The sequence below is a fragment of the Balearica regulorum genome, chromosome 2, assembly GCF_011004875.1.
Source record: "Balearica regulorum gibbericeps isolate bBalReg1 chromosome 2, bBalReg1.pri, whole genome shotgun sequence".
Taxonomy (NCBI): Eukaryota; Metazoa; Chordata; class Aves; order Gruiformes; family Gruidae; genus Balearica; species Balearica regulorum.
This window is the reverse complement of record NC_046185.1, coordinates 109,878,332-109,892,373: the sequence shown is the minus strand read 5'-3', so window position 1 is coordinate 109,892,373 and position 14,042 is coordinate 109,878,332. Positions and strand designations below refer to the sequence as shown.

Genomic DNA, 14,042 nt, shown 5'->3' with positions numbered 1-14,042 from the left:
CCCTTCCACTACATATATTCAAATGTATATAAATGTAAGCATACAAAAGCATTCAAGCTTCCCAGAACCAGTGCAGTTGTGCTAATTAATTTGCAGTGATACAACAACAATTTCCTTGCGGTGGGGTAATATGGACGAGAGCACGTTAAAGTGGAAAAGAGTAGGAGTTCAGATTTCTTAATTGAGAGCTAAAGCAATTCCTAAGCCTCTGATAAAAAGCTGAGTAAGGAAAAGTGGAGTATATCTACCACATAAAGTCACTATTCAAAGAGGTTTCAAGGATACAAAATATCCAATACAGCATCGTAAATTAAAATAAGAATCATACACACTGGATTTAGAGGTTCCCTCTCCTACCACTTCAAAGTCCCCTTAAAAGCCACCTAACTTTGTCTTTATCTGACAGATGTTATGTTTCTGCTATACACAATAACTGATAAAAGCATTCAGACTGCAGAATCTTTGTATGTGTGCCTGTGTGTATATATACATCATTTTGTTACACCAGGAAAAAAACCCAAAATGTTAAAGCTGCCACTAACTTAGTGGTAAAAATAAAGGCACAGAAAACAAAATTTCCCAGATCAGTGCATGGATGGAAGTTTAGTGGACTGCATACAACAAAATAATGAGCATCCATAGGAAGACATACACTATCACTGAAATGCTTCCCCACACAGCCAGAATGCGTATAAAACCAAACAAAACCATCATGCAGAAGGGGATTTGAATAAAGTGGAAGAGATAAGGGAGGAGATAATGACATGTTTTTTATTATATCCCTTCTCCTCCCTCCTCAAAAACTTCTGAAAGAGCATGTGGTCAAAAGTAGTAGCCCTTCTGATACCAAATATTGCTCTAAATGCCTTTTCAAGTGGTAGCAACAGCTTACAGGTGCAAAGCATCATATAGCTGCATTAGTACATGTAACCAAAGACCTCTCTTGCAGAAGCAATGCTGCTGCAATCACGAAGAGGCTAGGGAAAATGCAGCTGGAGCCAGGACTCAATGCTAAGTGTCAAAAAAAGACTAGAAGAGATGCCATGTCTCCACTCTTCATCAGGAAAGGCCAAAACATAAAACTGGCAGGGGGAAAAGGACACAAGCCATCTGGAGTCCATAATGAACTTGTGAGTTGTGCAACACCAGCCAGAGACACCAAGGGAGCCCAAGAAAGCTATAGGGATGTTCAGGCCACCCTGAAAGCTCACAGTTGGACCCAAAAACTACTGAAGGGAATTTGTTAATCAAAGCCCCTCTAAATGAAAAGATGTGATGGATGAAGACTAAATCAATGACAGGGACGTCTACTGCTGAGCACAGAAGAAGAGATAGAACCTGAGTTACCAGCTTCTAAATTAGCAGTAGAGAAGGAAGGTCCTTTATCTTTTGCCAGGACCATTCGTTGGCTCCACAGCACTGGAAGAAATGGTTTATAGTTACCAATTTATAAATAAAAGATTTAACCCTCATTCTCCCCCCAGGACTTTGAAATATTCCTTCCTGCAGTCACTAACAAGCCCAATCTCCTCCTTGGACAGTTTTTGCAGTTGCAGGTAGCCTGCAATTCTGCTTTTCACCCAGGGAAGACCAAATTGTCTAGGTTTTAAGTGATGATCTACAACAGCTAAAATTATTTTATTATTTATTATTTTATGCTTTCTACTTTTAAAAACATTTCACTTGAGGATAGTTATTGCCTAGCTTCTTTTCAAAAAGAAAAATATTTCAGAGCAACTACAAGGAACTACACCAAGGCAAGACAACATCAGCATGGTGGCTGGAGAGCACCAAAGGTCATTTGCTGCAGCTCCAGAAGAAAGCAGTGATGCACCACACAGACATCCTACACTCAGCCCTGCTACTGTCTTTTGCACATATTCACAATAAAAGGCCCCAAAGATAAGTCAGAGAAATGAAATCTAAATGTGTAAACAGGATGTCAAATGTACAATTCATTAAAGGCAGGTTCCTATACCTATGATATTGATACCAAGGTACTCTGGCAGCAGTAACTAAAAATGAAAGCTGGCTTAACAGTGGTATCCTGAAATCGTTTACTGATTGTCTACACCTTTGACGCTTTATACAAGTACTGCTGTAGATCATACTGAAAAACGTTGTCAGCATGCCACCACTAAAGCCACCACTTCCTTCAAATTAAACTGTGATTTCTCATTCTCTTTCCACATTAAGCAGATAGCCATTTCTGGAATTGGCGGAGATTTTAGATCTGCTCCTTCTGCCACAACGGCAAAGAGACTGGTGTGGTGAGACCATACTGGGGAAGAAGACAAGCAGCAGCACTCGCATCTTCCTGTATCCTCTTCATGGTCCCGCTGGAATGAATGTCTGTGTGGTTCATGTTCACTGATGGTAAGAGAGTTTTAGATAAATATGTTGCTCCTGACATCCCAAATCAAATATTTTATACCACAGAATTGGACGACAATTCAAATGCAGTTCTTGTCAACCTTCACTGTATTATTCCTGAATGACAAAAATCCTCAGGACAGAGCTTTCCGATGCAGCCAGGGTTTAATGAAAGGACAGTATAACAATTGCAAGATAAGCAATAACACTTGTAGTTTTATAGATACCTGCTCAACATAATAACATTAACCTTTGGTAAGAAAGTTAAAAAGCCAAACAAATTTAACATTAGGAAAGGTTAGAAAAATCAATACCACACAGCAGGAAAGAAAAAAAATAGATTGCATCTGCGGACAATATAACTTTGCTGAATGATAGGATGAGGCACACAGAATTAGGCTTTGGCTGTTCTGTCTTATTATAGCAGTTATAGGAGGCACATTGCTAGAGGAGGAGGAGTGTGCCAGACACACATAATAGGATTATTGAACCCTATATTTCTGACAGACACTGAAATCAGACAGGCACTGAAATGTCAATCTGAACATCTCAGCATTTCTCCCATTTTTAGAAATATTATGCATCACAGCATGTTGTGTGTTTGAAGAAAGCAGTGTGTAGGTGTCCATTCCCCCATGTCCTTATTAATCTCTTATTAAAAGAAAGTAATGTTTGTTCTTTCTCTAATCTTTCTGAGCATGACAGTATAATTAGGACAGAATATATAAAATATCCTAATTTGTACTCTATCTCCAAGACCCTCCTACGGCAAGCCATTCGAGCCTTTTGAAGCTGGTGTCTGGCTGTGCTGAGTGTACCAGTGACATCCAGCTCAGTCTTTTAACAATCCCTGTTGCACTGAGGCTCAATTTTCAGGTATCAATTTCAACACAGATGCGTTTTTTGTATAGTGTAAATGGCAGACACAGGAAAACTGTATATCCTCAAGTTAAAAGAGATGAAGGGAGACAGCTTATAGCGCCTCTCAAAACCACAGCACAGAGAAATAAATTTTAAGGAACCTATAGAAATTAAATGGTATTTCTAAACACTCTCCTTCCCCTAGACCTCACCTGCCCAAACAGTAATGCACCCAGTCAATCCCAATACATCACAGACTAACTGAGAGCAACAGATTCACAGAACTATTTCAGTTGGAAGGGACTTTTCAAAGTCATCTGGTCCAACTTCTCATTCAGAGTAAGTTAGATTTCCTCAGGCTGCTCAAGGCCCTTTCCAGTCTAGGTTGAGCATCTTCCAGGATGGAGACTCCACAGCTTTTCTGGGCAACCTCTTCCAGTGCTTGACCATTCTTGTGGTGAAATTTTCCTTCTCAGTATCAAACTGGGATCTCCTGCATTGCAAATTGTGATTGTTGCTTCTTTTCCTATCCCTGCTTACCTTAAAGAAGAGACTAGTTCTTGTCTCCTCTCTGCCCTCCCATTAGGAAGTTGAAGACAGCAGTATGATCTCCCATTCACCTTTTCTTCTGGAGGCCGAACAACCCAGTTTCCCTCAGCCTCTTCTCATGCATCATGTGCTCTAGACTTCCCTAACGTACATTTCCCTTACTTGCACTACATTGATATGTAATATTTCCAGCTCAGAGAGCCTGAAGTGGTCAGTTAGCAGCAAGGAGGTAGAGAGTTCCTAGTTCTCTCTTCTTTTTAATGTAAATTTCTGGCCCCAGAGAACTTAAGTAATTTCACCCATCTGGTATCCTCTTCCACTTTTGCCCACTTGGAGAATAACCCCAAACCTCCACGTTCTTCATATACTAGCTGCAGCCACCTGAATGTTTTAAACCCCCAAACATTTTCACACCCAAATATGCAGACAAGTATTTAGACTCTATGCAGTTGATACTCAATTGGACTCAATGCAGTTGATACTGAAAAGCAACTGCAGGACAAAGCATACATGGATCCAAGCAAAGTGCTGCTCTAGACCAGGCATCAGTGAACAGAAAGGGACCACAGGGTCTGACTGCAGGTCTTGGACCAGGCCTAGCCAAGAAGATAAATATGTGGCTATATAATCAAACAAGTTTAACAGATGACAGGTATTATGTTCTACCACCTTGTCTATAATGGAGGGTGGTGTTGTGAGACCAGAGTATTCAGTCAGTATTGGAAAGAAAAAGAACTAGTTTGGGAAACACTTCTTGCAGAGAGGGCAGCCACCCAGACAGTGGTCATCTTTATTGTTGGCCCAGCATTTCACAGCTGATCCAAAACAACTCTCCCAGAATGGAAACCAAGTCTAGCATGGGATAAAGATGGAGCAGACTAGAATGTCATGCGAGGTTTCTGAACACATTTAAAGACACAAGACTGGAGAAAGAAAGACAGAACAAGAACATCTAGCTTGAGCTACTGACAGGCATAAAAGCCGCATAGATTTCCTACAGGCCATAAGTTACTGGAGAATGATGTAGTAAGATGGCTGGTTTATCTCTATGAATTACAAACCAGCAGGAAATTAGTGAATTGAATATTTTTGCATTTTGGGAGTAGGATGCAAGTATGGAAGGCAAAGCAGTTAATTTCTCTGATTTCTTTTGGGAGTTTCAAATACTGTTGAACAACAAGTATTGAACAGCTTCTCTTTTGATCAGCTTAATTGTATGAATTGCCTTTTGATTTTTGTTGTTGAGAACATAACAAATATGTGTAATTGCTGAAATTTATTTTGGATATTTAAATAGTAAAAAATACATAATTAAGTGAAATGCATTTTCTTTCAGTTTTTGGACTCAAATTTGGCTGACTGCTTGGCATCAGCGCAAAGCTAATACAGTACAGATTGCTTGGCCCTCAGTTCTGGGGTGGATGATGTTTTGACTCATCCAATTGCACATTAAGTGGTGCTGCCATTCAGAGTAACTAAAAGAATTTATTAATCATGCTGAGGCATATGCACTGGAAGCCAAATAACTGAAATCCACACTCAAGTGAAACCCCCATTACTGAAAAACAAACCAAGAATGTTCAGTTTTGACCATCACTTCTAACCTCATATAACACCACTTGATTTATTAAACAAGTACTATCTGGTGGTGTGAAACAAAACCAGTAAATATATGTAAACATATGCACACCTCCACAAACCAAAAGCTACATGAACTTGTCAAATTTGACAAGTGTTAAAAAAAAGAGCTCTGTAGTTGAAACTTTGACTGTAACAGCTGCAGCCTTTCCTCCCTTCCCCTATTTCTATTTTGATACGGCCTTTTTCAAAGTAAATAAAATGTTTCCTGTTTTGTTTTTAATGAGGCAGCATGTGGCTTCTGGTGGTGGATAGCTTTTTATACCATACTTTTGATGTTGAGACAGCAGCAATGGAAGAGTTGTTCTGCATTAATTAGGTTGCCCCCTTTCAAAAGAAAAGTCTATTGTTCATGAAATCATGGCTATTACTTAAAGTGAACAAAATATGAGTCTTTAGTTGGTATTTGACCAAGACCAAAGAAAGCCAACATGCCTTCTTTGCCACTTATATAACAACCCGGAAAGCAGAAAACCAAAGGTTTCTAAATCTAAGAAACCAAACTCAAGAAAAAACCCTCATAAATTTAAACAAAACCAAAAAAACAAGCCAACAAACAAAACCCAAACAGCACAGCTAACATTCCATTTGCTGGATAAATTCCCAGTATTTATCTGTACTGGATAAAATTCTTCTGATTTATTAAGTTTGGTGAATGAAAGCAAACATCTTAAATACTCAGCCACATCATCGCAACACGTTTCTCAGAAGACCACTAACATCTTTTAAAACTTTTAAACAACCAAGCGGAAAGGTTGGTTGCGTGAGACAACTGAGATAGAAAGGTCTGTCAGGAACTGCAGTCTCATATATACAACCCATATCTCTCCATACCCATTTCTGGCATCTAAATGCTAGACCTACGTTTGTACATCCCTTTGCAACCCAGGCATGTTATTTCTCCAATCTGATGATTAAAACCGAGCACGGCACAGCAGTGACAGCCACCTGCTATTTTTGGATCTTCTCTGAAATTTCCCTTATGTGCCCTTCCTTGTCTGAAAAACAAAGGTTCAGAGAGAGGAGTTTTAATTGATGGTCAGGCTCCCTCTGCAATCAGTACTGAGAAAAGCTTTTGTCTACCAAGCTGATTAGACCCTTTGTATCCTAACCTATTGCTAGAACTGATTTTCGTACCTTGCTCTTCTTGAAAAGTAACTTGGAAACAGGAATTACTACTCTGTGTCCATTTACATATGAAGATATGAGGTAGCTCGCGTAAGGGAAATCAGAGTGCTGGAACAGCACCAGTCTCTGACAGAAGGGAAGCACATGCCACTGACTGTAGGCAGCGTGAGCCTCCACCCACCCACTCGCATCAATGAGAGTCTCTTTTGTTGACTTGGATGGACTTTGAACCGAGACTAGGAACTGTAACATTTCTAAAATGCTGTAACTACACTTAAAAACATATTAAAACTAATACTTATGTTTGGCACTCGCACCAATGACAATGCAAGTAAGTCAAGCACTCTCCTGAAATAAAGCAGGAAACAGAAAAGCTGCCCCAATCACAAATCCCATGCCTCACAAAGCTGAAGAAATAGGGCATGCAGTATTCCTTGCAATTCAGCCATTTGAGGTAGCTTTTATGAGGTGGGAGGGAGCAAAAGAGGCTATCTGCATTTCAAATCCCATAATACTTTATGCACAGTAACCAAACAGGTTCTTTATTTTGGTTTTTTTGTGGTTTGTTTTGGTTTGTTTGTTTTAAATTAAAAGGGCTTCAGGTTAACAGCTTTTTCTTTTAATCACATAGGATGACAGACACTTTAAAGAACTAAAGTTAATAAGCAGACACTGTATTTGAATCGACTTCAGTTCTCTGCCAATTCTCAGGATTCACCTCAAGGTAAGAAAAACAAGGAGAAAACAGCAAGGCTTGTACTGGGGTGCTTTCAAGGATTTGGGTTGGCAAATTTTATCCAGCCTAAACACTATCTTAATATGATCCTTTGCCAGCAATGTAGGGACCCAAGAGCACTGTGAGTGTGAAAAGTGCATAGAAAATAGTAAAAGAGATGACTAGTACAGCTAGTCAGTCTCTCTCTCTCTCTTATTCAGACAGGCTTTATGCACGAAAATTCTTGTTCCTTAGCTAGTATCTACCAGTATGTCCTTAGTTTCAGAGATTTGTAATTGATCTGAAAAGAATTTGGATTGTGAGAGTGGAGCTGCATCTCAGATATCGATCACTGGACAGAATTAATTGAGACCAGGCCCCAAATGTGTGCTATGCTCACAAAAAAAAGATTTCTTACACAAATCTGTCTACACGTACAAGGTGAGTACAAAGGGATTCAAGGATTTTGCTTACCTAAAGACAGCAAACTGAAAAGAGAAATATCCTCCTATTGTGGATAAAACTCTAAAGTTTGTGCTATCGATACAATTCAGTAGCTCATTTTTCTTTTTGGTATTGGGTTATTAATGAAAATAGCAAGATTAGTCCCAAGACTGATCCTTCAGGAAAATTACTGATTACTTCCCACTGCTTGTTAGTTTTCTTATGAACAACTGCCTGCCTTTAATTTATATATTAAGTTCTAACTTGGCTAGGTATGTGACCAGATAGTACTCTTTTTTCTTATTCCTTGTTATTGTTCTGTCTGATAGTTTCCAAAATGTTGCAGTCTCAGCTGTATATAAAAGCTGTATGTTACAAGGAATAGAAGAAACTCTCTGTAGGGGGAATTTATTCATTGTCTATAATACCCCGTCATTTCAGGATCATTTCATATAGATGGAAAGGAGAATGCTAGACTACCTGTATCCTTAGCCCAATTCGGTCAGCTTCTGTGTTCAACATTTTAAGTGATATGCCTGGCCCCTCCTCCTCCTCCTCCAGTTTTGAAATCTTCTTTCCAGTCATATTTCTCCTTTCCTATGAAGGGAATGGCTAATTTAAATTTATGGATGTCTCCTTTGCTTTCTCTAGGTAGATCATCTGAGACAGGCAGATAATATAACATTTCCGATACGTGCTGGTGCCTGAGAAAGGCAGTAAGTTTACGTCGCTGGGTATCTCCCAGAACTGCTACACCAGGTCTACATCCTGCTTATATATTTATAGGATACCAGAAACAGTAATGCAAAGTGAAGTTAATATTTGTTGTTAACCACACATACTCCACATTAACTACAAGCAGAAAATTAACACATAAAAGAGAGAGTGCTTTGGGGAAATAATTGGAGGAAAGTTCCTACCTATCCCATGCTTCAACAGCTTCTCATGTCAGAAATAGCAGTGTTGTAAAGGGTGCCAAAGTCAAAGGGCACATTGGTATTTATTTAGCTGTAGTGTTGTGTACTGAACTGAATCTTATGGGTCCAAGAATTATAAAGACTGGATAGATTTAGCAAATCCCTAATCTTCATGTAGACCAGTGGAAACAGGTTTCCCAAATTTAAAATAAAATAAAATTAAATTGTCTGTATTTCAACAAGTGATATTGCAAAGCTAACAGCAATGAAAATAAATATTAACAACAACCACCACCACCTGGCTTTACAATCCTTTTCCACCAAAGATCACCAAACCATCTGGGAGCAAGGAACACAAGTAATTGACATGCTGACATTTTGACAGACATAAGGGAAAGCTCCGGAAAATTAAACCACTGCCAAGCAGCACAGTTCTGACTTCATCACTAGCAAGCATTCCACTGAGTATGAACGCATTTCCAAGTGAAATTCAGGATATCTGATATATTTCCACATAACTGAGGTAGATTCTTGAATAATAAAAGGTCACATCATATTCATATAGTTGCTGAATTTTTTTATTTGTGGAGGGCTTACATTACTCTGAATTGAAATGTGAGGGCGCTGAACAAACATTCAGTCTTTAGGTCTAAGAGCACTTGGTTACTTGGTGAGCTGGAAACCAGTTTTATCTTCTAGGCATACTTCAAGGCCTGTTTTTTCAATAGGCAGAGGTTGCAGGTTTAGAAACAGAGAACACCTTGCAATTGGGCTGTACATCCTTCTCCCCATCTCTCTTTTCCACGTGATACATAAACAGCTCCTCAGGGGACTGTTCAATTAGATATCGCATTATCCAGCTTACTGTTCATATTTCACATGTGAAATGCTTCAAGCTTTGAACAGGTGTCAAACATTACGTCAAACAAAATAAATAATGTGCAGCCAACTAACAGCAATGACTGCAAGCAACACAGAGCTTTGCAATAAAAGATTTTGCATTAGCATACTCTAGGTCTCTCCTAGTAGAATATTCCTTCGCTTTATATAGCGACAGTGATTTCTGAAGTACACTAGTGCCACTTCAAGCTCTTCAAGCTATAGAGATAGCTATAGTCCTTGGCAAAGGCAAGCTAACACAAGACATACGGGCATTACGAAAGGCACTACACAGTCATCCTATTGTTCTAACAGGGTTTATTCAGAACTCACTCCACTCACCATCCTGTGAGCTGTGATCAGTCACAGTCCACTGGATAGGTTCTAAGGGATCTATGTCCATCTCCAGAAAGCAGGGGTCCCAGTCTGATCTCTATTAATGCTATAGCATATGCCTTAAGTGAATTACCCTGAACAGACATCTATGTGCAAGATCAGATCCCATGATCTTCCCCAACATGACTGAGACCAGAATTCGGCCTCGTACATCTGTTGTTGACAAAGGGCAATGGAACAGTCAGGCCACATTCATCATTCAAAATACAAGCCGCAGTGATTCGTGCAAAGAGCTGTAGCTGGTTTGCAGGAAGTGAATGCAGCAAAAAAGCAGAGTTACATATTGCATTAAAATATGAATGCAAGTGTCAAAAGGAGCTGGGTGCACACACGAGGGCAGACTGGCCTAACAGACTATCTGGAACATGCAAGGATGCAAGACAAGCCATTTCCTGGACTACTGTCTAGACAAAGCATAAGGCTCAAGAGCATCCTGCTGTGCTTTGAGCTTCCCATCAGTTATACAGGCTAACATGACTGCTGTGTGAACCTGACCTAACATCCATTGATACAAATACTCAAGACAGTAAGGCACAGTATAAAAATTCCGTAATGCCCTATTCTAACACATAATCACATCTGGGAGCGTCTCCTTTTCTGCTTTCCTTCATTCTACCCATCCTCTATTTTAAACTACTGCTGTTAGAAAGAAAAGAAAAAAGATATCAAGACCTGCTTGTGCATTTTGATCAGAAATCTAAAAAAAAAAAGCTTACAGTTTCAAAAAGCTGTGAGAAGAGACATCAGAAGCTCAGCAGGGCTATATATGCACTTTTTGAAGGGACAATTTTAAATTTTTTTTAGCTTATGCAAGTCTTCCACACATATTGATTATTTTGACTGAACCTTGCCTGAGCTGTAAGTCTGAAGCAGATCCATGCAGTGATAGCAAGATAGGCATACACATCTTGCTTTGGGGATATACTCCCCCAAATTCTGAAGTTTTCAGAATATTTGGCTCTTTTCCAGCTGGGATTTGCAGACAATGGTTGTGTCTCTACCATAGTCAACGCTGTGACTGCAAACTGGAGTGGACCTAACCAAGCTCTAGCTGGCAACAAAGCTCAGGGTAGGCTCTACCTGAAAGCCTCTGTCTTCTCTGGTGGGTTTTACAGTCTAAACAGATCCAGTGGTCAATGTGCTCAAATGGTCAATGGCTCAATGTCCAGATGGAGACTGGTGACAACTAGCGTCCTGCAGGGGTCTGCTTTGGGACCAGTACTGTTTAGTATCTTCTTCAGTGACACAGACAGTGGGATCAAGTGCAGCCTCAGCAAGTTTGCCAGTGACACCAAGCTGAGTGGTGCGGTCGACACACTGGAGGGAATAGATGCCGTCCAAAGGGACCTGGACAGGCTTGAGAAGTGGGCCCATGCGAACCTCATGAGTTTCAACAAGGCCAAGTGCAAGGCCCTGCACATGGGTCGGGGCAACCCCTGGTATCGATACAGGCTGGGGGATGAAGGGTTTGAGAGCAGCCCTGAGGAAAAGGATTTGGAGGTACTAGTGGATGAAAAACCGGACATGCCCCGGCAATGTGCGCTTGCAGCCCAGAAAGCCAACCATATCCCAGGCTGCATCAAAAGAAGTGTGGACAGCAGGTTGAGGGAGGTTTCTCGTGATACAACAGGAGTGGTGAAACACCGAAACAGATTGCCCAGAGAAGTGATAGATGCCTCATCCCCGAAAACATTCAGGGTCAGGTTGGATGGGGCTCTGAGCAACCTGATTTAGTTGAAGATGTCCCTGCTCATTGCAGGGGGGTTGGAGTAGATGACCTTTAAACATCCCTTCCAACCCAAAGTATTCTATGATTCTAAATACTGTCACTGCTCCTGGGAGGCCAACTAGCTAGTTCATAACTAGGTAGGTTTTCCCAGTGACCTAGTTCACAGCTAGGTAGGTTACACCTGCACTGAGCAGGCACAGAACAGCCCTATGAGCAAATCAATGCCAGACCTTACTCTATCACTCAAAAATCTCTCCCTGCAAAGCAGTTTCAAGCAATGATGAACATTAGTGACTGCCCTTTAACCCATTCTGTTAAAAGACGTCAGACATTTCTGAAGGTATGAGGACAATTGCAAAGAAAACACTCCAAATGTTTTCCAGGGCTGGATTTGCTGCAAGAAGGCAAGTAACACACTAATTGGATGATAAAACATGGAGATTAAACTCACCTTTTCAGTCATCCTGTCCATCTTTCTAAAGAGAAAGTTTTTCTCCAGTACGCTCAGTGTTGTGTTCAGTTTAATTAAAAGATTTTTCAAGCCTCAGAGGTATTGTTTCTTTCCAGCAGAAACCTGTACCACACCACAACAGATCCTGCTAGGTGTTTCTCCTGATATTTACCAAAATCTTTTTTTATGCAGCCATATCCCCCCTTGCATGTAGGAATTACACAAGGACATATCCCCAGTCCATGCGATGCCCGGTAACACTCACTCTCTCTCCCAATCTCTCTATACACTCATGTTTCAAAATCCCTATCATCCAGAGAGAGAAAGCATAAAAATGAAGCCTACAGACAAGCAATACCTGTGGTATATGCAAAGCAACCTTTCTCTACTGACAGAAGGCATTAGAGCTGCTCTCCTTTTTGCAGGAACTCATTGTGCTTTTCCTTACATAATGGGATGGCAGTCCTGTGCCTGAATTGGACCACAAAAATTATTTTTTGAGAGATTTTGCTTTTCAAGCTGCAAATCATATTCTGAATGTCAACAGATTCCAGTACATTCAGCCACTTAACAGTTGTCCCTTAAACAAGCAAAAACTCCCCCTACACCTTTCATTCCATGTCTGCCTAATTACTAGTTGTCCACCCATGGCATCTGGAGACAATGCTCTACTTTTACTATTCATCGTAAATTTGTCATCTCTTCACCGGTCTTTGGTTTTGTAATCCACATCCAAAAGAATCAGAAGGAAATTGTCTTGCTGTCAAGGCACTGAGACAGCATTCATCAGCTACAGGTTCAGCTGCCATGATGCTGCCATGGGAATCCTGCAGGATCTGGGCAGGCCGTCAGTGCACAGCCCCACAGTCACGTTCGGGCACTAAATGGCTCCTAGCTTCTGCGGGTGTTCAGCTTTGATTTTGGCCTCTTTCCATCCCAGTCCTGCAAGCGTGCAATAAATTAATACTTCTAGCATGCACTGTGAAAATAAGTGAATAGGCATTCAAGAGGTAGTCTATATGGCAACTGGACCCATCATGATACAGACATGTAAGGTAGTCATAATCCTAATCAGATAAATAACTGCTTAAGGCAAACGCCTACCTCTCCTCACAGTTTTTGAAGACATAGCCATGTATGAACATCCATGCTTTTCCTATATAAAAGTTCTTTAAATACTTAATTTCTTCACCTTGACTTTTACAGAAGAAAAAAAAAGTTAGCAGAAACAGGTAGCAATTGTCATCTACTCTGCATCCCCACTTTAACCATCATAGAAGCTTTTTCTTCCTTTGGAAATTCAAAGACTAAGCACTCTAGAATTACATGCTGCGGCAAGTAAAAATAAAAATATCGCAAGAGAGGAAGCATACTACTTGCTTATTTTTCAATTGAATCAATCACATTGGAGACCCACAGTGGAAATGGTTTTGCAGCAGATTTAAAGCAAAAGCTCTTTTTCTGATCAAATTATATTACTGCTAAGTGAAAGAAGATAGTTATTTAGTACGTTTTTCATGTAAACTTGAAGAACCACTGTTACACTTCTAGATATTTTATGTGAAGTCAGTACTTTTATTCCCTAGATACTTTGACTTTTTTGTGCATGTAATGCAAATGAAATTCAAAACTGCAGCTTTCAATGAGATAGTTTTTTGAATGTGACAGTCTAACGCTAAAATTGGTACCTGAATGCAGTCTAGTGGAATGTGAAATACATTGTTTTAAACGGATTCACTGGGAAAAACCACCCTAAAGCCACTGTGATCAATTCATTGAAATGATTAAGCAAGTGAAAGTTTTGTCTAGATTGTTAGAATGGAAGTAGAAGAGAACTACCACAGACCTAGGTAAGAACATACCATTCAGGAAAAACTTTGTGTTCAGTAAGTTTTGCAAAAGACCATAACATATCTGACAGTAGGAGCATTTTCTTTCATTCCTTCAAAGATCAGCCAAAAT

At 40.1% G+C, this 14,042-nt stretch overlaps 1 protein-coding gene across 7 annotated transcripts in view; it reads right to left on the bottom strand.

The window, feature by feature from the left end:
* Nucleotides 1-14,042, bottom strand: part of TPK1 (thiamin pyrophosphokinase 1) — a 314,203-nt gene that overhangs the window by 133,049 nt on the left and 167,112 nt on the right. The gene's annotated exons all lie outside the window — the stretch shown is intronic.